Below are 26,045 nucleotides of genomic sequence, written 5' to 3'. Positions count from 1 at the left end.
TAAAAATAAAATAAATAAAAAAAAAAAAAGAGAATGATGGGCTGCTGTATAGAAGAGGGAGCTCGGCTCAGTGTTCTATGATGACCTATCTAGGTAAGATGAGGGAGGTGGGAGGGAGGCTCAAGAGCAATGTATATATTGCAATATATATATCTATATATAGAGAGATGTATACAGCTATATGGAGATGGCAATGGCAACCCACTGCAGTACTCTTGCCTGGAAAATCCCAAGGACAGAGGAGCCTGGTAGGCTGCAGTCCATGGGGTCGCTAAGAGTCGGACACAACTGAACGACTTCCCTTTCACTTTTCACTTTCTTGCATTGGAGAAGGAAATGGCAACCCACTCCAGTGTTCTTGCCTGGAGAATCCCAGGGATAGGGGAGCCTGGTGGGCTGCCATCTCTGGGGTCACACAGAGTCGGACACGACTGAAGCGACTTAGCAGCAGCAGCATATAGCTATATATCTATATATGTAGACATATATAGCTGATTCACATAGTTGTACAGCTGAAACTAACACAACATTGTAAAGCAATTATACTTCTATTAAAAATAAATAAAAAAGAAGGTGATGGGTAAGCCGAGGATGAACTGATTTTTAGAGAGCCCTTCATTTTCAAAGCTGTCCTGAATATCTCTTTTTTTTTCTCTCAGAAGATAACTTATTGCTAGAGCACTTCTGGTCCTTCTTTTTGGACTGTCTTTCTTGTTACATCAGGACTTTATAGCATGCTTGATTTGACCCAGTAGGTATAGCAATGAGATACAGAGTAAGTTCTATTCAATTTTCTCTCAGGTTAGCTCAGAAGGCAGGCTGATCACTCTTCTGCCAACTTTTGCTCCCTCACTGACCACCTCCAATCCCTTCTGGAAATCCACACATTTAGATAGGCTGAATGCACAGTTCACCCACTTGATGTTCAAAGAGAGTCTGCAGTCACATGACCAACGTGGAAGAGATGAGGTGTGTAGGACCAGGACCATGCCCTGGTCCCATGTAACTTGTTTGAAAGGCTTGGTTTTCCATCAGTAAGGATGGGCTCTTTCTGTTTGCTGTGTGCCTTGCAGGAGGCCATCTGGGAATAGTACGCGTAAACACAAATCCTCTCTAATTTTGGTAGCATCTCAGTGGGATTTGTTCAAGTGCTAAGCGCTACAGGTTTATGATTCACTGTGGTTGCTGATAATTCAGCAGGAATTTTTTTTTCCCTCTCGGAGTCTTAAATATGTATCTAATGGCAGATGCAAAGCTCCAGTAATAGAAATAATGAAACAAGTAAATGTCATAATTGTCTATCCCTTAATTCTGCTTTGACCAAACTGGGCTTCAGTGACTAAGGAGTCAGAACTTCCCTCTCAGGCCCTAGCAGGGTGGATGGGAAGCCTGAAAACCCATACATTCAATTCAGAAGGCCCAGGACTTCACTCTTGAATTGGTTGAATTTGAGTAACTTAATAACTCCCCTGAAATGATATTTCTTCATCTGTAAAAAATATCCTTATCCCTTTCTCAAAGGTTAAGAATTAACATGACACACCAAATGTGGAAGCAGCTAGTAAAAGGCTTAACACACATTAAAGGTTGGACGAAAGCTTCTCTTGTTTGATGAAATCTTCCCTTGTTAATTGTGTGACCTTAGGTGAGTTACTTAACCTTTCTGAGTTTCGGATTCCTCTTCTGTAACACTGTGAAAATAATACCTAATTTATAGTGTAGTTATAAGTATTAAATAGCACAGTCTAGGTAAAATCATCTAGCATTGCAAGCACTCCTTTATGGCAGCTTTTATTGTTTCAAAGCCTTCCAGATCAAAGGAGAAAGGGCTCAGGCATTACTAGGGTAACCACAGCCTCCTGGTTGCCCCAGCCAGAATCTGTTCTGGCAAAATTATTCTTGGAACATTCTTTACACTCAAATAATTTCATATAAATTCTATGATCATTTAAAGTATAATTCATATGTGGAGAAGAGGCTGATCTAGGAGAAGGAGCGATCATAACAGTAATTTCTCACCCATGAGTAATGTTTGTCTACCCATGGGGTAATTTGTTATTAATAATTTGGTCTTATGAGGTCATTGCTTGTTATTAAGTAGATAACCATCTGTGAGTAAGAAACTGAATGCACAAAAAATACCCAGGCAGAGTGCTTGCATTTTTCCTCATTTTCCTCCTAATAATATCCATTTTTCAAGACCACAGAGCTTTCAGGCTGCCCTGTGCCTGATAAAGATGCCCTCCTGTTGTTCAGAAGGGGAAGATGTAAGTCTGCTGGCTACCTGCATGGCCTCCTGCACTTGCCTGTGTTTCTAAGAAGATGGCCCTCTCCTCACCCACCCCTCACTCCCAGCACACATCCCTTCTCTGATTTTTGCTTCTGGAATCTCCTTGTTCTGCCGATAACCTTCAAACGGGGCGAGTGATGGTGGTTAATTTCTTCCTCAGGATCTTAGCAAACTGCTGCCTCCCTCCTGGCCCCGAGGTACAGAAAGGCAGGCACCTTCATCTCCAGACGGGGTGAGGGCAGGGAGGAATGCTCTCCTGACCCTCCCTTTGGCACTCCCCGCTGTTTCCTGCCCCGCCATGTCCGGTCTTCCTCATCCAGGGAGGAGCAAAGGAGAAGCAGGCGGGAAACAAGATGGCGGTTTTACATCCTTAAGGACCACCAGCCCCGCCACGTCCGGTCTTCCTCATCCAGGGAGGAGCAAAGGAGAAGCAGGCGGGAAACAAGATGGCGGTTTTACATCTTTAAGGACCACCAGCCCCGCCACGTCCTGTCTTTCTCATCCAGGGAGGCGCAAAGGAGAAGCAGGCGGGAAACAAGATGGCGGTTTTACATCCTTAAGGACCACTAGCCCCGCCACGTCCTGTCTTTCTCATCCAGGGAGGAGCAAAAGAGAAGCAGGCGGGAAACAAGATGGCGGTTTTACATCCTTAAGGACCACCAGCCCCGCCACGTCCTGTCTTCCTCATCCAGGGAGGAGCAAAGGAGAAGCAGGCGGGAAACAAGATGGCGGTTTTACATCCTTAAGGACCACCAGCCTATGATGAGGCGAATCTGAGGTGAGCTGGAAGCACCGAGAGAAGCAGACATTTGCTTTCCGTCTCCACTAACCCTGACCCTCTCCCCTTCCTTTCCAGTCCCTTTAAGCTTCCTCCTCTAGAAAGGAAAGAGAAGTCAATGATCTCGGGGCCCAATGATCATGGTCCCACTCCTGGAGAGAGCCTTTGGCTTGGTCCTTTGAAATGTAGGTTGTCTTTCTTAGCCATCACTGTGTGGAGCTGGTAGGATCTCTCTGTTGCACAGGTAATGGACCTTCCATTTAATTTCCTTCAGCACAGTAGAGACTAGGCAGTAAGTCTGAAAATATGTATTATGAGATATGTTTTTAAAATATCAAGCCATCTATAAAAATAGGTAAATCAGGAACTGGCAAGTATGTTTTGGTAAGGGTCCACATGAGGGATATTTTAGACTTTGCAGGCCACAGATACCTCCATCACATAGCTTCCTCCTCTTCCTCCTCCTTCATTTACAAAGTTGTTTTGTTACTTATCTGGCTGCACCGGGTCCTTGTTGCGGCTTTCTCTAGGTACAGTGAGTGAGGGCTACGCTCTAACTGCAGTGTGTGGGCTTCTCACTGTGGTGGCTTCTCTTGTTGCAGAGCGCGGGCTCCAGGCCTAAGCGCTTGAGTAGTTGCTCCCTATGGGCTCGGTAGTTGCAGCTCATCCACTTTGTTGCCCCACAGCATGAGGGATCTTCCAGGGCCAGGGATGGAATCCGTGTCCCCTGCACTGTCAGGCAGATTCTTATATATGGACTTATATATATATTCTTATATATCCACTGGACCACCAGGGATTAAATCTTTTCTTCTTCCTTATTAATGAGACTTATAAAAAGTAAATAAATATATTCTTAGCTTTCAGGCCACAGATAAGCATCCTGCTGACCAGATTTGACACCTGGGGTGTTGTTGGTGGCTCCCAGCGTAAAGGAGAATAATAAAAAGACACCAAGAGAATCTCCCTCTCAATTCAAGAAACAGAATAATATCACTAATATTGAAGCTCATCCTGTATCTATTGTATCCCTTTTCTTTACTCTGGGGGTTAAGCACTAGTTTCAATTCTGGGTTTATCATTCCTTTGCTTTTCTTGACAGTTTTACCTCTCATACATGTATCCCTTGTATTGTCTTTTGTGTATGGCCCTCTATTGTGTGAATATACACAATTTATTCATCCACTTTCCTGTTGATGGACATTTGTTTCCAACCTTTACCATTATGGAAAACACTCTTTTGTACATCTTTGTAAATATGCTCAGCCTATAACTTTTACTGTCTTTTAAAAAACTGTATGAGGAACACAGAAGGGAGATGTGATATAGAGAGCATGTAAAATTGACGTTAAACATGACCTTTCTTAGAGCTCCCAGGTTCAAACCTCGATTAACATATTTCCTTTATAGGACAGCCCTTACTCATAGAGTGCCATTTCTAGACCTTTATTCTGGAGTATTTCCAAGGTTGGGGGGGCGGGGGTTGTATGGGTGTATCCACTCCCCTCCAGGCACATCCTGCACGCTGACCATGAAGTGTGGACAATGCCTTTGGCTCTAAAAATAAATTTAAAGGCGCTTCCAGAAAATAACTATCCAATTTTTGTGGGTTCTGATATATTTGGTCTTAAATAGCATGAGAAGTACAGGCCAGATGGTATTTTAACTTCGTCTGGATTGAGTTGTAAACAAGCTCAGTCTAATATTCTTCCCTTTTACAGTTTCCCCTGGAACATGCAATGAAAAACCACATAGACAGGAGTATGCCTTTTTTTTTGGAATACGCCCATTCCTGTTCTACATTGGTTTTAATTGTCAGTTATGTAATGTCTTAGTATTAGGCAGGAAAAATCCTTTCTTCTTCAATGCTTCTTTAAACTGTGGTATCATATATGTTTTTGAAATGATGTGTAGCGTGTTGCTTTGTTTTTAAAATCTCTGATTTGTTTTTCACTGAATTTATAAATTTATTATAATCCCATTTTTTTTGTCCCACATAGCGGATTTGTCTTCCAGGTCTTGGCAGTTGAATTGTCCACAGTGGTTTCCTATACCCCAAATTCTAGGTCTGACAGTCTGAAACTGAGAACTGTCCTGTTACGATGGTCTTATGGCAGATGATCAAAACGGCTGCCCTCTATTTTGCTGGACTCACAGAATCAGACTCGCGCAATCAATTTCTTTCCAATGGCTATTCGTTTCTTTTCTTCTGAAACGACTGGACAGGGACCAGTTTTGGCCTGGGTGATCTAGATTCAACATGCATAGAGTAAAGGTACACTGGGTTAGTTTCACATCGTAATTCCATTGTTAAACTCTGCTTAAGGTGGGTTTGATTCTTTCCCTAGAAGCCAAAGCTAAGTGTCACGGGATTTCTGTTAGGTCCAAATTAATACCACTCAACCTGATCTCATGTTACTTCTTTGCTGCCACATTTGCTACTTAAGAAGTTAAGGGATGCTGCGTGAAGATTTCTGATCCAAATCCTGCAATGACACAGTTACATCTTGAAGAAATTCCATTTTTCCAAGCACTGGAACATAGAGGCGTTACTTACCTTACTTCATGCTTATGATTATTTTTCATGCATTTTATATCACTATGCTAACTATTGTCTTGATGGACTGAAATTCTTTTCAATACCAAAATAATACTAGTTGAGAAACATCTGTGAGCAAAATATACACATGTATTTTTTTGCTTACTTTCCAAACATAGTATTTTTTTTTTTCCTTTTGTATTAACACTTAAACACCTCTTTTGGATTGGTTCTCACCTAATATTGATAGTGATTCAAACATCCAATCCATCTCGGCAACCAAAAAATAGGCCAGTGCCTAATATTACAGCAACTACATGTGAAATCTCTTCCAGTGCAAAAGCTTATTAACATTTAAAAAGAACCAGATCCATTTATACTCTGACTATAGAGTCAATGGCTGCTGAGCAGAATTCACTGTCCATCATTCCCAACCTTTTCCCCTCTTTTGCACTTACTGAAGCCCTTAAATATCAGCAGCCCACTAAAAATTCTCACATAAATGTGCCAAAATGAAATCCCATCTTTAGCGCCAGCCCTCCCAACCCATTTCCCTCATGTTCATATAACACTGAGGGGGCTCATTTTCAGCAAATTGTCAAAAGAAAAGGTGACAGTCCATTTAGCAGTCAGCTAGTTGCTAATTGGTATCCCATGAAAATGCATCAAAGTTTGAGCACTCCCAATTGAACTCTTTGAAAAGTGAGCATTCTACTAATTTAACTCTGCTGTAGGTGGAGCCCTGATTGAGGTCTCACAGCAAGATGAGCCATCACCCAGGGCTTTCTAACATTGATTCTTAGCCCAGAACTAAAAAAAAAAAACAAAACAAAACCTCTCAGTTCATCATTTATCTGTCTTTGATTTTCTCCTACAAGGGGTACAGATTTGTGAGACTGTAGGCAGTAGGTCATCGTATTCTGACCCATGAATTAACAAAGGACTATCTTGTACCTTCTTGTGAAAGTCCTTCAGTCGTGTCTGACTCTTTGCGACCACATGGACTGTAGCCTGCCAGGTTCCTCGTCCATGGAATTCTCCAGGCCAGAATACTAAAGTGGGTCAGTTCAGTTCAGTTCAGTCAGTCATGTCCAACTCTTTGCGACCCTATGGACTGCAGTATGCCAGGCCTCCCTGTCCATCATCAACTCCCAGAGCTTGCTCAAACTCATGCCCATTGAGTCGGTGATGCCATCCAATCATCTCATCCTCAAGTTGCCCCTTCTCCTGCCCTCAATCTTTCCCAGCATCAGGGTCTTTCAAATGAGTCAGTTCTTCGCATCAGGTCGCCAAAGTATTGGAGTTTCAGCTTCAGCATTGGTCCTTCCAATGAATATTCAGGACTGATTTCCTTTAGGATGGACTGGTTGGATCTCCTTGCAGTCCAAGGGACTCTCAAGAGCCTTCTCTAACAGTGGGTAGCTGTTCCCTTCTCCAGGGACCTTTTTGAGGCCTCTACATTAAAAAAATAATAATAATGGGGAGGTAGAGGAAGGTGTGAATATCAGAGAGACAGAACTGTAGTAATAAGTGGTGATTTGTCATCAAGAGAAGCTGAGCTTGGTGTGATCTTTCCAGAAACAGTTACGCTCCTTTTCATACATTGGGGCACTCAGCCTGGGGACTGTGCCTGTCTCTGAAAGTAAGCACAGTATTATTTCTGCAGAATTATACAGAGCTTGACCAGACTAGGAAGTCATTTCATTCTGAAGACTTGAATGAGGACTTTACCCAAGGCTCAATCCAACAAAAAAAAAGAAGAAAACTAAAAGAGATAATATTATTTTTTCTTGGGGGTAACATTTATAAGCACTTCCTACTAAATGCTTTTGGAGTGGGTTGTAAATAGTAACAGCCTTGAGACAAAGGTGGTGGTGTTTACCTGGGAGCCTGGGAATATATCACTTATTCTACCTGTGCCTCTGAATTCCAGGCTCTTCTCACCATCGCACCCTGAACTCTCCAGTTCTTAGTACGAAGAAGTCCCAAAGTAGTAATGGTGTCTTGGAAGAAAATAGTGTTGTCCTAATTTTTCAAAACGGAACAGGAAAATAGGTCAAGATGAATCTTCTGAAATCACTGAATTGTAACCATTCAAAGGTTTTTGAGAAAGGTATGGAAAAAGTAAAGAGTGAGCTAGCTTTAATGAGGCTAAAGTGACAGTGCAAATCTCATTTGGCAGAAATATTGTATCTGATCTGAGAAAGGAGCATTACTTTCTTAGAGCTGTGGTTCTTTCATGCCAAGATACTGTGGCAACGTGGTGGGTGAGGTAGAGAAGACACCTTCTTGAGCGTTAACAATATCAATGCATAATTTAGAAGGGTTGGATTGGGTCTGTTAGGCATCTCAGGGTTGCTAGAATGAATACCTGGGGAAGTAAGATGTAGAAAATACAGGAGGCAAAGTCTTTGGAGACTGAGAAAAGAAGCCAACTTTACCTCGGTCAGTTGCCTAGTTCCTAATTTTACCTCTAGGTAGATTTGCAAAGGAAGAGAAAGAAAAAATAGGATCTCAGAAGCAGCTATGTTTAAATATATGAGTGCACAACTTCCCATTTCTTGACCCTACTCTTTATCCTCGGAAAAGATTTCTCTACATCTGAGAATAAGGAGACCTGGCTTCTATAGCTCTCTGCCTACACTGAATCAATTCCTTTATTTCTCTGTGATTCTTTCATTCATTTAATACAAATCTTTAAATATTATCTTTGTTCCTTTGTGGTGATTCTGTGCTGCTCATGTTCTGTTAGAGCATGTACTCTGTGAGGACAAGGCAGGTTTCTAACAGTGTGTGGAGCACAGCTGGTACTCACAGGAGGACCAATAGTTGTGTGCATGGGTGATGATGTTCTGTGGATTTAGTCAGCTATTGTGGTTTTCCCATTCATAGGTCAAGTACAGTGCATTATGTAAAATATGTGATAATTGTTGATTGAATGAGTCCTGATTCCGTAGTTTTCAAAAAATGCATATAGATAGTATTGTAATAACTGGGGCTTCCCCAGTGGCTCAGTGGCAAAGAATCTACCTGCCAAGCAGGAGATGCAGGCTCGATCCCTGGGTCAGGAAGATCCCCTGAAGAAGGAAATGGCAACCCACTCCCGTACCTTGTCTGGGAAATCCCATGGACAGAGGAGTCCACGGGGTCACAAAACATTTGGACACTACCTAGGGACTAAACAAGTACAACAACTACAGAGTTATAACTACTGAATTTACTCTCGTACGTGGTCTCGACCACATATGCCCCTGTTTGATCATGATATAAGTTTCCAGCATGGTTTGCATGCAGTCAGTTCACCATGAGAACCATGAAGGTGAAAGGGCCAAGAAAAGTGACAGAGAGCATGGGAGAGTGAACAGTGCTCCGGCCCCATGCTGCCCACTAGCGGGGCACGGGGCGCAGATTACATCATCTGTCTGCACCCACGTCACTCATCCTATTGTTATGTTGTTCCCACAGTCCTGCTTTACTCGGGGGTTGTATATTGACTGTGTTGAGAATCTTAATCAATTATGCTGGCTCTATTTTCCTATGGCTAATTTGAACCTTTAACACCCTGAAGGGTCCTCTTCAATTTTCCCTGTAGGTTTCAAGGAATAGCTTTTGTGCTTCTCAACAGTTCCATCAGTTACCATGTGGCATCTGTCATGGACTGCCCTCTCCCCTGTTTACCACTCTTGTTTCTATTGGGTATCCCTTTGATGACAATTCTTGCTGCTTCTTGTTTTAGTTGGTAGAGTTGCTGTCACAGAGTATCACAACCTAAAGTGACTTAAACTACAGAAATGCATTGTCTCTTACTTCTGGTGATTAGAAGTACGAGATCAAGGCCACACTCCCTCTGAAGGAGCTAGAGAAAGAGCTGTTCTTAGATAACTTCTTAGCTTCTGGTAGTTCTCGGTTGTTGCAGCAGAGCTCAGATCTTCACATGGTATTCTTCCTATGAACATGCTGTTCTCCTTTTCATAAGATAGCAGTCATAATGGATTCAGACTCCACTTTAATGACTGCATATGAACTTAAATACCTGCACAGACTCTATTTCCAAAGGAGGGCACATTCATAGGTCCTAACCTGATGTGTAGAGCCAACTCACTGGAAAAGACCCTGATGCTGAAAAAGAGGGCAGGAGGAGAAGGAGGTGACAGAGGATGAGATGGTTGGGTGGCATCACCAATTCAATGGACATGAATTTGAGCAAACTCCAGGAGATGGTGAAGGACAGGGAAGCCTGGCATGTTGCAGTTCATGGGGTCACAAAGAGTTGGACAGATCTCAGTGATGGAACAAAGAGGAGTTTGGACCTCAATATATTTCAGTGCAGTTCAGTCACTCGGTCGTGTCCAATTCTTTGTGACCCAATGGACTGCAGCACATCAGGCTTCCCTGTCCATCACCAACTTCCAGAGCTTGCTCAAACTCATGTCCATCGAGTCAGGGATGCCATCCAACCATCTCATCCTCTGTCGTCCCCTTCTCCTCCTGCCTTCAATCTTTCCCAGCATCAGGGTCTTTTCCAGTGAGTCAGCTCTTCGCATCATGTGGCCAAAGTATTGGAGTTTCAGCTTCAACATCAATCCTTTAAATGAACACCCAGGACCGATCTCCTTTAGGATGGACTGGTTGGATCTCCTTGCAGTCCAAGGGACTCTCAAGAGTCTTCTCCAACACCACAGTTCAAAAGCATCAACTCTTTGGTGCTCAGCTTTCTTTATGGTCAAATTCTTACATCCATACATGACTACTGGAAAAATCATAGCTTTGATAAGATGAACCTTTGTGGGCAAAGTAATGTCTCTGCTTTTTAAAATGCTATCTAGTTTGGTCATAGCTTTTCTTCCAAGGAGCAAGTATCTTTTAATTTCATGGCTGCAGTAAACAGCTGCAGTGATTTTGGAGCCCAAAAATAAAGTCTCTCACTGTTTCCACATCTATTTGGCATGAAGGGATGGATCCCAATGCCATGATCTTACTTTTTTGAACGTTGAGTTTTAAGCCAGCTTTTTCACTCTCCTCTTTAACTTTCATCACTTTCATTCACATATTTGGGAGGATACAGTTTGGCCCCAAACGCTTGCCTTTGTTGCTGCCGGGAGCAGAGTTACAGCTGTGCCTGCACCTTGTTCCTCCCCCAGCTTGCAGGCTGCACTATCTAAGTTCTGGTTGGACCCCTTCCCCTCACTGCAGGCTCTAGATGTCTTAAAGTAGCAAAGGTGTACTATGTTCTCTGGAGCCCCAAACTTATTTTGAGGGGGAATGCTCTTCTCCTCTTTTGCACAGCTCTTTGTTAGCAGTCTATCCAAGGAGTGAAACTTTAGTCAAATTGTTAGCTTCTTATTTTCCACCTTCTGTTTCCTGAGAACCCAGATAGCTGTCTATAGGACAGTTTGAAAAGCAAAATTTGAAGGACAGACCCCTGTGGTCAGCAAAATGACCCTTCATTTCTGACACTGATGCTTTGCAACTGTCTAGTTCTTTCCAAATTAGTATCCATCTTTAATGGAATGGCAATAAAGCCATAAGCATGTTTAGTGTGTGTGTGTAAGAGAGAGAGAGAGGAGCAAGTTGATTCTAAAAGGTCACGAAAATGCAAAGAGCAAAGTGTAGCCAAGATACTCTTGAAGCAAATAAGATTGCCAAGCACTTTCTCTTCCAAATACCACTTGATTTAAAGATATAACAATTCAGACCATTGGTTTTTGGCATAGCATAGACAAACAGGCTCCTGGAAGAGAGTAAAAATCAACCTACACATCTATGGACACTTGAATTATCATAAAAGTGGAGATAACTGGGGAAGGATGGCCTTAATTAGAGGTCTGGGTGAACCAGACATTCATACCGGAAAAAATTAAACTTGATCTTTATTTCACATGATACGGAAAATTGATTTTCAGTAGGGTGTATACTTCAATGTAGAAGACACAACAATAAAGCTTATAGAAGGTAATGTAAAAAAGTATCTTCATTGCCTCAGGATAGGATGCTGCCATTGCTGTTTAACTGCCAAGTCATGTCCAACCTCTGGTGACCACATGGACTGTAGCCCGCCAGCTCCTCTGTCCATGGGATTTCCCAGGCAAGAATACAGGAGTGGGTTGCAATCTCCTCCTCCAGGGGATCTTGCTGATTCAGAGACTGAACCCACATTTCCTGCACTGGCAGGTGGATTCCTTACCACTGAGCCACCAGGGAAGCCCCGGGATAGGACAATCATATGGAAAAAGACAAATAAATTTGATTATACTAAAGTGAAGCATTTCTGTTCTTTAGAAGAAGCCCTTAAGAGAATGAAAAAGTAGGCATTCCCTGGTGGTCTAGTGGTTAGGATGCGAGCTCTCACTGCCTGGTACACAGTCTGTCTCTGGTTTGCAGAACTAACATCCTGCAAGATGCACAGCGTGGCTAAAAAAATAAAAAAGAAGAGGTAAGTAAAGAGGGTGAGAAGCTATTTGAAATTGCATATATAATGCAGTGTCATTTAAATTAATAAAGAAATATAAAAATGGACAAGAGCCTTTAACAAGTATCTCAAAAATATGACATCTAATAACTTGTGGTTCAGCCGCTCAGTCATGTCTGACTCTTTGCGACCCCAGGGACTGCAGCATGCCAGGTTTCCCTGTCCTTCACTGTCTCCCAGAGTTTGCTCAAACTCATGTCCATTGATTTGGTGATGCCATCTAACCATCTCATCCTCTGTCGTGCCCTTCTCCTCCTGCCCTCAATCTTCCCCAGCATCAGGGTCTTTTCCAATGAGTCGGCTATCTGATACCTAGTGCACACTGAAAAGATGTCAATCTCACAGGTAATCAGAAAAACAAAAAATGGCAGACACCTATGTGAATGGCTAGAATGAAAAAAAAAAAAAAAAGACTTGCAGTAGTAGGTTTATTAAGACAACAGGAACTCTCCAACACTGTTGATGTAAAATGGTACAACCATTTGGAAAAGAGGTTTTCAATATTCACTTAGATTGAAGATATATGTCATGATGACCCTCAAATTCAACCACTGGTTATATAACTGACAGAAATGCATGCCCACCTGCTTCAAAAGACATGCATAAGAGGGCTCGTAGCAAGTTATTTATGATAGTTCTAACTCAGAGCTCCTCAACAGTAGGATGGGTAAATGAATGGTGATGCAGTCATATAATGTAAAAGAATAAAAGTATGTTAGCAATGAAATGAACAAACTACAGTATCCGAAAAAAACAGGTACATCATAAATATAACTTTTTAATTGAATGAAAGAAACCTGATATAAAGAATCAGTGTTTCATGATTCCATGGGTATATAGTTCAGAAACAAGCACAACTGAACTTGTTTTTCCTTTTTTGAACTCTAGAAACGTGTGCTTTTATGAAAAACCTACAAAGAAAAATGAGAAAGGGATCGATCCAGTGATCACCATAGTGGGGTTAAACTTTAGGGCAGTGGCAGGTGGTTCGGAGGCTGGATGCAGTAGCCTTCCAGGTTTGGGCAATATTCTGTTTTATGAGCTATGCAGAGTTGCAGAGGAAGTTTCTCATTCTACAATTTTCTGTAATGATACGAATTTCCCCAGTAAATTTCCTTTTTTTCTTTTCTTTCTTTAAGGAATGCATGCAAAATTCCAGGCTCCCAATAAGTGCTACCTACCTACGCAGTAGCTCAGAGAAGGCAATGGCAACCCACTCCTGGAAAATCCCATGGACGGAGGAGCCTGGTAGGCTGCAGTCCATGGGGTCGCTAATAGCGACACGACTGAGTGACTGAGTGACTTCACTTTCACTTTACACTTTCATGCATTGGAGAAGGAAATGGCAACCCACTCCAGTGTTCTTGCCTGGAGAATCCCAGGGACTGGGGAGCCTGGAGGGCTGCCGTCTATGGGGTCACACAGAGTTGGACACGACTGAAGCGACTTAGCAGCAGCAGCAGCACACAGTAGCTACTTGATAAGCATTTCCCTCCCTCTTCTGCTGATTAGCTCTGCACAGCTCTTCTTAAAAAGCAATGAATAACCTTGGTGTGAACGCACAGCACGACAGACACCCATTCCCAGAAGAAAAGTTGCCGGGAGCATTAGCAGATTGCAGAGACGAAAGATGTTCATTCCTGGCTAATCTGATTGCCTCTTTCACCAGCACCAGAGTTGTCACACCGATGACTAGGCCTTTCAGAGCCAGTGAGCATCCCTGTGCTTCATAATTACTGAAACACATGTGCTAAGTCACTTTTTGCTAAGCTGCAATGAGAATTCTCGGTGTTCAATCGCCCTCAAAATTTCTCATCTCTTCCCTGGGGTGAGATGCTTTGGTTTAGCAGCTGCACATGGGGATTGCATTTAAATCATTTAAGGTCTGAAGTTCAATATCTCCTAAAAGCAGCCTCCCTTTTTTCAGTGTCTCTCTTCAGGCATACCTGGATTTTTTTTTTTTTTCTTTCTTTCTTTTTTTTTAACTTCAAAGTGAGGGATATCCTCCTAGGAGGAAAAAAGCTTTGGAAATGCATTAATTCTTTGAGGACACAGTATGTCTCTGCTTGCCTCCTCCCAGACTGTTAATCAGTCCTTGTCAGTAGCTCTTTTAAGCCATTAGCTATCCATTTCCCATTTTAGCAGCAAGAACAGTAACATGGTAAATCAGGTGTGTGGACGGTGAAAAGTCAAAATTCATCAAGGAGAGTACCTGAAAAGTCAAGGCCGGTTTTACTTTTAGACAATGTATCCCCTATGACGGGGCTTCCCAGGTGGCGCTAGTGGTAAAGAACCCTCCTGCCAATGCAGGAGACATAGAGATGTGGGTTCGATCCTTGGGTGGGGAAAATCCCCTGGAGAAGGAAATGGCAATTCACTCCAGTATTCTTGCCTGGAGAATTGTATGGACAGAGGAGGCTGGCAGGCTACAGTCCATAGGGTCACAAAGAATCGGACACTGAAGAGACTTAGCACAGCACATCCATTATGATACAACATAGAAGCCCCCCTCCGAAATTTCTCCAGTTATCGTGCTGCTTGTCCAGGTGGGGCTAAGCTTCTCCTGAAACCATTAGAATTATGTCTTTTGCTGTGTGCTTAGTCGCTCAGTCGTGTCTGACTCTGCTGTAGCCCGCCAGGCCCTCTGTCCATGGGATTCTCCAGGCAAGAACACTGGAGCAGGTTCCCATGCCCTCCTCCAGGGGATCTTCCCAACCCAGGGACTGAACCCAGGTCTCCTGCACTGCAGGCTGCTTCTTTACTGTTTAAGCCACCAGGGAAGCCCAGAATCATGCCTTATGATATAAATTTCCTTAGAATCCCGTCACATTGACAAACTTATAACTATGCTATAGATGTAGGGCATAAGAGTTTTTTTCTGAAAGCAATTTTTTGTTGATGTTGTTGAAAAGAGAGAAAGAAAAGCTAATGGTATTTGCAACTGAAGCAGAAAGGACATATTTTGGATGCCCCAAACAAATCGCATCATGTAACGGTCGTACTAAGATCTAACTCATATATTGTTAATTGTGACTGTCTGTTACTCTGACTGCGCTGGAAGTACAAGAGGTCACTGTCCATTACTTCAGAATTAAATCAGGAGTTTGGGACAATGGAAGGGAACTTGGAACAACAGAGGTCATCATACTGAATCAGTTTTAGAAATTTCAGTAGAGGTGATAGAACAAGCTCCCTCCCATCTGTACCTTTCCATGATGTAGCTTTTCGAGGCAATATATTTTGATAAGTATTTGTCAAGCACGTACTGTGAGTCACGTACTCCCGGGTACTGAATGAGGACTTCTGAATGGGTGGCTAAGTCTGAGTCACGGCACTGCCTCACTAATCACTGTGCAGGGCGTACCCAGGGCCTGGGGCTGTGCATACTAAACGCCGCAGGAGTTTGGATGGAGAGCTTCAGGAAACAGCGAGGAGGCTGGACTCTCCCCAAAGTGAGTCTGTAGGCCTGCCTCCCAACGTGCCGGCAGTTCATTCATCTTGGGATGTTGGCTGTGGTTTGCCAGTCTCTGCAACTCCTCTGCCTTTTTTTTTTTAATTCCACAGAGCCATCTGCAACTGGTGAAAAATGACCCACTGAAGCTGCTGAACGTTTTCCACAGCTTTCCTCTGACGTCACACAGCTGTGACAGACGGTGTCCCAGCGGGGTCGGCACAGCTCCTCTGCCAAGAGGAAGTGTCGCCATGATGGTCCTGACTTCAGGTCTGGGGCTCAGCTTCTGTTTGTTCTCACCAGCTCGCCTTCCCCCTCAGGAGCTACACCTGGCTGGAACTTGGCAGCAAAAGCTGTTGACTAAAAGACTGGAGAAGCTCTTACGGCTCATGCTATAAATCTAAAGGGTGTTCCCGGGGGTTGAGGAATCATCCAAGCCAACCTTCACACTTTAGAGGGAGAGACTCTAAGGCACAGAAATGGAAGGTCATACCACTAGTTGGTGAGGAGATAAGACTAGGGTTCAGTGCTATTACTGTTGTGGGTTCCTCACGTAATTAGTCACGTATTTTGTTGGCTACCTAATGAGATTTGCTGAGCAAAAGGGTATCTGCTTTGAGGAAACTTTCTACTTAGTACTTAGTCCCACATAATACTCCTGTTGGTTATTATTGCTGACCTTTGGTCCATTGTGTTAAAAATGTTCTTAGGCTTTTTAGATATATATGATGATACATGATTTGTATTTCCAAGCAGACTACATCACCCAGTGGTAAGTACCAGAGACCATACAGAATAACGGGAAAGACTTTGGGTTTGGGGTCTGACACATCTAAAGTGTAATTCTGATTTTTTCATTTGCCAATTATAATGATTTTTACCTGTCTTTCAAAGAGAAAATGTTTTCAATTTTTGTGAAGTCCCATTTATCATCATTTTAATAGTCTATGTTTTTGTGTCTTGTGCAAGAAACATTTGTACAATCCAAAATCACAATTTTTTTTTAATATCTTATTCTAGAAGTTTAGTAGTTTCAGCTCTTATGCTTAGGTCTGTTATCCTCTTGGAGTTAATTTTTGCATAAACCGTGAGGTAAGGACTGAAGTTTATTTTTTTGCCTACAGGTATCCAGTTGTTTCAGAGTCATTTGTAGAAAAGACTTATTCCTCATTGAATTACCTTGGCACCTTTGTTGAAAATCAGTTGACCATAAGTGTGTGGGTTTACTTTTGGACTCTAAAAATGTTTATGCCACATTGTCATGCTTACTTACTGAAACTTTGTTGTAACTTTTGAAAGGAGGTAAGGACTCTAACTTTAGTTTTGATTTCATGATTATTTTTCAGCTGTTCTAGGTCATTTTCCCTATTCATATACATTTTAAAATTAACAAGTCAATTTCTCCAACAAAGTCTCTTAGGATACCATTGGAACTATATCTGTATACCCAATTTGGGATAATTGCCATTTTACTAACCTTACTAACCTTGTGGTTTTCTGACCACAAGGATAGTATAGCTCTCTGAAAGAGTTTGCATAGAATTGTTGTCATTTTTTCTTGAATATGATTTTCAATTTCTTATGATAGAATTCACCAGTGGAGGCATTTTGGGCCTGGAGTTTTCTTTGTGGGAAAATTTTAAATGACAGATTCAGTTCTTCAACAACAACAAGGACATTTGCCTTCTCCCTCAGTGGAGACTCCTGCAGCTGCTGACCTTCAACACCCCTTGGAGGGAATTCAGGGTGGAGAGTGAGGCACTCTTGCCCCAGGGGAATTGGTGGAACAGATCTTTAGATCAGTTCAGTTCTGTCCCTCAGTCCTTTCTGACTCTGCGACCCCATGGACTGCGGCACACCAGGCCTCCCTATCCATCACCAAGTGCCAGAGCTTGCTCAAACTCATGTCCATTGAGTCGGTGATGCCATCCAACTATCTCATCCTCTGTCATCCCCTTCTCCTCCCATCTTCAATCTTCCCCAGCATCAGGGTCTTTTCCATTGAGTCAGTTCTTTGCATCAGGTGGCCAAAGTATTGGAGTTTCAGCTTCAACATCAGTCCTTCCAATGAACATTCAGGACTGATTTCTTTTAGGATGGACTGGTTGGATCTCCTTGCAGTCCAAGGGACTCTCCAGAGTGTTCTCCAACACCACAGTTCAAAAGCACCAATTCTTCGGTGCTCAGCTTTCTTTATAGTGTAACTCTCACATCCATACGTGACTACTGGAAAAACCATAGCCTTAACTAGATGGACTTTTGTTGGCAAAGTAATGTCTCTGCTTTTTAAAATGCTGTCTAGGTTGGTCATAACTTTTCTTCCAAGGAGTAAGCGTCTTTTTATTTCATGGCTGCCGTCACCATCTGCAGTGATTTTGGAGCCCAAGAAAATAAAGTCTGCCACTGTTTCCACTGTTTCTCCATCTATTTGCCATGAAGCAATGGGACCAGATGCTGTGATCTTAGTTTTCTGAATGATAGGTGATCCCAATCCTTGCTTCCCTTCATATATAGAAAAGCACTAAATCCCTTCATGGTGACATCAGCTCCTTGTGACTAGGAGACAACCTTTGTAAAGTAAGTGCTTGATTACACTGAATTTCCCCTTCAGCAAAATCTTATATATTGACCTTCCCGACTGCCTCTTTGGAGTAATCTGTCAGAGCTACCTGAAGTGTTGTCTCCTGGGTTGCAGTCCTCATTTTGCCCCCAAGAAAACTTAACTTGCAAAAAAAAAAAAAAAAAATCAGTTCTTAAGTGATACAGGGTATTCAAGTTTTTCTTCTTTTTGTATTTCCTATATTGTAAAAGATTTATTCATCTCTCCTATGTTATTACATGTATTGTTATATTAAGTTTTTCATACCGTTCTGTTATTTTTTCAATGTATGTAAGCTCTGTAGTGTGGAGAAGGAAATGGCTACCCTCTCCAGTATTCTTGCCTGGAGAATCCCATGAACAAAGAAGCCTGGTGGGCCACGGTCTGTGGGGTTGCAAAGAGTCAGACAGGACTGGAGCGACTTCGCATGCGTACATGTACACAGGCTCTGTAGGGATACACCGTCTTTCAACGTTGATGTTTTGATGTGTGTTTCTCTTTTTTCCTTGATTAATGCAGGTATATGCTTATTAATTTTACATGTTTGAGATAACTAATTTTGGGTTTCATTGAATTTTGTCTATTATTTTTTTGGTTTCCATTTCATTGATTTATTCCTTTATCTTTATTATTTTCTTTCTTTCACTTAGTTGGGTTCATTCTTCTATTTGTCTAATTTTTTTTAAAAGATGAGAACTCAGGTAATTAATTTTTAGATCTTTACCCTTAACATAAGCATTTACAAGCATCACTGTCTCTCTGAACACTGCTTTAGCTTCATTCCATAAATTTTGATACCTTATATTTTTATATTTCTCTTCAGTTTTTTCAGTGGTCTTGGATATTTGTGTGTGTATATATATATATATAGTCACATATATGTATATAGAGAGAGTGTATTAAATATGTAACATTTCATATTTTAATTACAAGTAATATTGTATCACTTTCTGGAAAAAATTTTTAAAAATTCAACCTTATAAAGGAGTTAATAGCTTTTCTTTTCAATTGTTCTTTTTCAGTCACACCAATATGCCTCAAAAAAGTGGGAACAGTAAAACTTTACTCTTTAAAAATGATTTTGGAGTAAACTGGTAAGCTGTCACCTAGGAGAGAGGTCAGTTTGGTATTCTGTCATTGAATGGGCTGACTATGGGAATTGAGGAAAACAATTTTGGCTATTGCAGAATCTCAGTAAACTTTATGAATCTGACCGTGACATATTGATGGTTGGGCATCTCTGTGGAATGTCTGCAGGGTCTGCCATCTGTACCTCCATCTTTGGCCCCTTCTTTCATCTGAATGTCTTGGGAGGGACAACTGAGTTCAATAAGAAGGCCACGGAAATGGTAGGTCTGCTTTCCACAAGTTGTTAAAAGTTGAAAAGAATTTCCCCTATGATTAAACTTTAATCTCCTAGAATTTAGTTTAAAAATTACTTATTGGAATATGTTATGGCTATTACACAGCTTATTAGAATATCTGTATTTAGTGGAGAGTGTGAAAGTGGACAGAACATATATATAGGCAAACAGCTCAAGCTTTACTCCTGTGTTGAAGGTCAAGAGATTTGACTTTCCTGAGCTTAAGCTTTCCATGTTATTGCTTAAATTTTTTTTGACATAGTTTAGATATCAGACATGCATATGTCAAAGCTGCTATTTTTGTTGTGGGAACTTCCAGTTCAGTTCTTAGAGTTGCCTGCTTTTAAAGCCATCCCTGCTTTGTAGAATTTCTCAGTGACTATCTCTTTAGGAGGAATTCCTAATGGTACACTCAGGAGGGAGTTGACAATGCAGGGGGTGAGTTGTTTGGCTACACTAGATAGCGGATTTTGGAAGCTGCTCAGGCATTGTCGTTGTAGGCAGGTGGCGTGATGTAGGAGTTAAGAGCAGGGCCTCTGGAGCCAGCTGTGATCCTACACAAGTTGTGTATTCTTTCTCTGTCTCAGATCCCTTGTCTTAAAATGAAAATAATATCATTGCCCTTATGGACTGTTGCAGAGATCAAAGAAAGTAATACGTGTAAAGCAGTTATATTAGTGTTTGGCACATAGTAGACACTACGAAATTGCTAGGGATGGTGGCAATCACGAAGATAATGAGATGACAAATTTCTATTGTCTGCTTATATGTTGTCTTTTTCTTTCATATCTATTTCTAGTTTTCTTCTCAATAAACTAGACCATGTGACAAGCAAGTAAATTAAGAGAGACATGAGTGACATTTTGGAGAAATCCTTGACTCAGTTGGCAGGTGGGATTTAATACTGAACAAAGGAACTGGCAGGGTGGACAGGTCTGCCCTGAGTTGTGGGAAAGCTTAGCCACAAAAAACAGGGGCAGAAAGAGGATTGATGGAAGGGCTCGCATGTTTGAGGCAGCTTCATTGTTCATTGAGAAATCCCACTGGGAGGAGAGATGAAGGGTCTTTGCTTGCTGTAGCTCTCACTACTCCTAAGAGAAAGGCTTATTACCTTTATTACCTCATATTCCTGAGGGATTCAGTTTCTTCCTCAGCTCTAAGGTCTTGGGTCTTGTGCAATGCCTGGCCTTGGAATTCAAGAGAAAAACCAAAGTCAGCTGTGCTTCTGGAATAGGCTGCCTGAGGGGGCGAGGTGACTCTTGCACAGCTAAGACCCTCCCAGAGTAGATGCTCCCATGCAGTTTCCAGAACCACAGACCCTCTCCATGATTGGGAGGCAAATCAGAAACCTACATAGGAATTAATGAACCAAGACAAAGTTCACAGTGGCAGGTAAGTCACAGGCCAGGGCATAGAAGCTGGCAGCAGAATTCGAGGAGAGAATTAAAAATTTATGGTCATCATTGGTGAATAGACATGGAAGCAGGGAATATCACAGATGACCTAACCTAATCAGCCACAGTCTATGGGTGCTCTAATTTTTGAAGGTTTCCATTGAGTCAGGTCTTGGTTTGAAGATATGTTGTTAAATCACTGTAAATTGGCTTGAAAATCTTATTTTCTCCTTAATTTGAAGGCAGATATGAAAAATCTATATACAGTTGTTTGCATTATTTATTAGTGATTTCTTGTTTCTTTTTTGTTGGACAATAAGTTAAATAACTTAAGGAAACATTTTAAAAAATCAGAAGTTTCATGGAGAGAGAACTTGACAATTTTGAATGACTGTTTCAGGTTAGGTTTACCCCCCTGCCCCCACCCAGTTTGGGCCAAATTATTCAAGATATCCTTAGCATAAGCTGACAGTAATAGGAGTGGAAAGAGCAGCACCCTGTTGAGGAGAACAGTTATCTTTATTCAATCTATTGTTTTACTTCTGTTCTCTGAAAGCTTCGTCAGAACACCAAGGATGAAACATTCCAAGAGTTTTCTCTCCACTGTTGCGGGCGGAATGAGTGGGCTCACCTCCCCCTGTGGGTGGCCTGATACGTCTGCTAGTTGAGGTTGGTCCTCCCATGTATGTACTGGAGTGAAGAGAAGTGGATTCCAAGACGGTGGTGCCGAGAGTCTGTGACTGAGCCTCAACTCCACTGTCTCATCCCTTAGACAGGGCTGCTGCATTGTTTTACTGAGTAGAAAAGCTCTGGTATTCAAAGACTAGTGCATAATTGAGCCTAATGTGAATGAGAAAACACGCGTGCGAATCACCTTATATCAGGGGGCCCTCTTTCAATGGCTAACTGAAGCAAAAGTGGAAACTTGCTGCTGCTGCTAAGTTGCTTCAGTCCTGTCTGACTCTGTGCAACCCCACAGACAGCAGCCCACCAGGCTCCCCTAACCCTGGGACTCTCCAGGCAAGAACACTGGAGTGGGTTGCCATTTCCTTCTCCAATGCATGAAAGTCAAAAGTGAAAGTGAAGTCGCTCAGTCATGTCCAATTCTTAGCGACCCCATGGACTGCAGCCTACCAGGCTCCTCCATCCATGGGATTTTCCAGGCAAGAGAACTGGAGTGGGGTGCCATTGCCTTCTCCAAGTGGAAACTTAGTAACTACGAATTGTAGCATCAGACACCACAGGAAAGAATTTTTAAATATCTGATGCTGGGAAAACAGATGAAACATGCGGGGCAAAAAATTAAATTATTTATGTTATATACTAACCCCAAAATTACTTTCATGTAAATTAAAGAATAACTACAGCTGACTGTGTGATTACTGCCCATGCTGTATTTTGAATATATCACTCATTTAATATCGACAACAACCTTTGGAGGCACTGTTAACACTTTGGGGCTTCCCAGGCAGTGCTAGGGGTGAAGAACCCTCCTGTCAATGCAGGAGACAGATGTAAGAGACATTGATTTCATCCCTGCATGGAGAAGATCCCCTGGAGGAGGACACGGCAACCCACTCCAGTGCTCTTGGCTAGAGAATCCCATGGACAGAGGAACCTGGCGGGCTACAGTCTATAGAGTTGCACAGAGTCAGACACGACTGAAGCAACTTGGCACACATACACGTTATCACCACATAAGAGACAGGGAAATAGACATCCCACCAAAGGTCACTCAGCCAATAAAGGTCAGGGTCAGTATCCACACAGTCCGTCTCGATGAAGAATGAACACACTGCATACCAAAATGGACTTCCCTAATGACTCATGGGACTGCAAGGAGATCCAACCAGCCCATCCTAAAGGAAATCAGTCCTGAATATTCATCAGAAGGACTGATACTGAAGTTGAAATTCCAGTACTTTGGCCACCTGATGCGAAGAGCTGACTTCTCAGAAAAGACCCTGATGCTGGGAAAGATTGAAGGCGGGAGGAGAAGGGAACGACTGAGGATGAAATGGTTGGATGGCATCACTGACTCAATGGACACGAGTTTGAGCAAGCTCCGGGAGTTGGTGATGGACAGGGAGGCCCAGTGTGCTGCAATCCATGGGGTCGCAAAGAGTCAGACACGACTGAGTGACTGAACTGAACTGAATGGCTCGTGGAACAGTGAGAAATCAACTCTCAGGTATTTATCCTTTCATGATTGGGAAGGATTTTTGTAAGCATAAAATCATTGAAGAAACACCTGAAGAAAAGACTGATAACATAAAAATCAAACATAATGAAAAAAACCTAAAATCTGTAATTCCAAATTTAAGGCAAATTAGGCAAACTGAGAAAAGTATTTGAAACATGCATGATAGCTAAATGATTGTAGGTGTTATTTAACGTATTCGGTACTCTAAAAATCAACAGTAAGATCTCACAAACATGAGCAAAATTCAAAGAGAGATAATTCAGAAATGAAATACAGATGGCAATTAATGTGAAAATATTTTCCAACACAATGAAATCCAATTTATCACCTTCAGACTTGAGAAAAGATGCTGTGAAAAAGGCATTTTCATATACTTTTTGTAGGTTTGTAAATTAAAAAATATTTCTGGAAAGCAACTTAGATATAGGCATCAACAGCATGAAAGAATTAAAATGTTTTGAACTTTTGACTCCACTTCTGGAGTTTTTTTTTTTTCCTATGGAAATAGAAATATGTATAAAGTAGGGTGTCAGAGAATTAAATTTTTGGTGAAAAAATTATATAATGATTCTCTCAGTTTATTAATCTCTAAAATGAAAATGACACATTTTTAAAAATTAATTTTTGTTGAAGTATAGTTGATTTACAATGTTGTATTACCTTCTGCTGTACAGCAAAGTGAATCAGTTATCAGTTCAGTTCAGTTCAGTCGCTCAGTCGTGTCCAACTCTGCGACCCCATGAATTGCAGCACGCCAGGCCTCCCTGTCCATCACCAACTCCCGGAGTTCACCCAGACTCATGTCCATCAAGTCGGTGATGCCATCCAGCCATCTCATCCTCTGTCGTCCCCTTCTCCTCCTGCCCCCAATCCCTCCCAGCATCAGAGTCTTTTCCAATGAGTCAACTCTTCGCATGAGGTGGTCAAAGTACTGGAGTTTCAGCTTTAGCATCATTCCTTCCAAAGAAATCCCAGGGCTGATCTCCTTCAGAATGGACTGGTTGGATCTCCTTGCAGTCCAAGGGACTCTCAGGAGTCTTCTCCAACACCACAGTTCAAAAGCATCGATTCTTCGGCGCTCAGCTTTCTTCATAGTCCAATTCTCACATCCATACATGACCACTGAATACATACACACCTATCCACTCTTTTTTTAAAGATTTTTTCCCATATCAATTATTGAGGAGTACTGAGTGGATTTCCCCCTGCTGTACGTTAGGTTTTTATTAGTTACCAATTTTGTATATAGTAGTGTATATGTCAATTCCAATTTATACTCCTTTTACCTTGTTAACTATAAGTTTGTTTTCTACATCTGTGACTCTATTTCTGATTTGTAAATAAGTTCATTTGTACCAATTTTTAAGATTCCACATATAAGCTATAAAATATGATATTTATCTGATTTCACTCAGTATACAGTCTTTGCTGCTAAGTCGCTTCAGTCGTGTCCGACTCTGTGCGACCCCATAGACGGCAGCCCACCAGGCTCCCCCGTCCCTGGGATTCTCCAGGCAAGAACACTGGAGTGGGTTGCCATTTCCTTCTCCAAATGGCATTACTTTGTTCTTTTTTATGACTAATATTCCACCGTATATATATACCATTTCTTCTTTATCTGTGAAACTTATACTGACCAAAAATTAGGGTTAGGGTTAGGGTTATCTCAAATCTGTGAGATACAGTGATTTGAAAGAGTTAGCCTAGTACATGGAAACTACACACTTGTGATTTATTGTTTTTTGTTCATTGTGTTGTTTTAATCACAGTTTTATTTATGAACAAAAATAGTAGAAAAAATATGGATGACTATTTAAATATATATCACATATTCTAAAATGTAAAAGGCAGCTATCCATTTGATTATCATTTACACTATACTCACAGAAGGAAGTGTGCCAAGATGGTAATATTGTTAATCTTTGAGGATTGATTTGTATGCTTTAAACAATCTTTTTCTAAATTTTCTAGCTTTTTAAAAAATGGAAATACATTTCCTTGCCATTGTAAAAACCCAAGCATATTTATTGGTGGGGCAGAAGGTGAAAAAATCAGTCCTAACTTTAGCTTTCTGAAGCAGAACTGATGGGAAGACTGCAGCTGAGGGTGTCTGACTGGAGTGGGATGGAGTGATCTCCAGCTTGGTTTCTGTAGGTTGAGGCACACTGTATGAGAATTGAATCTCTGGACATTGATTAAATCTTCAGTGAGAGAAGCTGGAACTCTAGTGCATTTATTTTTCCATGAAGAACTGAAGAAGCCAAAGGGAAAGAAAGATGCATCTTTCAAAGTCTCCAAACTCAGTGGTCCAGGAGAGATTGTTGGTAGTAAGGGAATATTTTTAGATTCTTACTACATGCCCTACATTCTTAGTCTTGGTGGCAGTTATTCAAGGCATGAGTCCTACTTTTAAATTTGGCATGTTGTGACTTATAAACTTAAAGGATCTAGTGAGCAAGACAAGAATGACGCTCACACACACACACACACACACAGCACATGCATACTGTAGGATTTGAACTGAGAAAGAAAGATGAAAAGAATTGGTGATATCAAAACCAGAGGGTTGAAATTAGGTGTATTCTGTCTTCTAGGTTAGAAGCTAAATGTTCAAGAAGAGTGGAAGATTCATGCTGGAATCATTTTCAATTACAGATATGGGAATAGTACAGTTTGAAATATAAAATTATACTTTTATGTTTTATAATTCCTAATGTGGCACTATTTCCCGATTGCTGCAAGAAGGGTAGGTTATAGGCAGGATGTTAGGATGGGAGCACAAAAGGAAAAAATTTGCCATTTAAATTTTTACTAAAAATGAAGTTTTTTGTCTCCACTGTGAGAAAAACATTCTAGGATTTACTGACAAAGATCTTTCTGAATTCCAAAAATCTGCCCTTTCCTTGTCCAAAGATGAGCCGAGACTTGGATCACAGAGTATTCCTTAAGCTAGAGCAT

This window comes from Bos javanicus, chromosome 12 (genome assembly GCF_032452875.1).
Source record: "Bos javanicus breed banteng chromosome 12, ARS-OSU_banteng_1.0, whole genome shotgun sequence".
In the NCBI taxonomy this organism is placed as follows: Eukaryota; Metazoa; Chordata; class Mammalia; order Artiodactyla; family Bovidae; genus Bos; species Bos javanicus.
Note: the sequence above shows the minus strand (reverse complement) of the source record.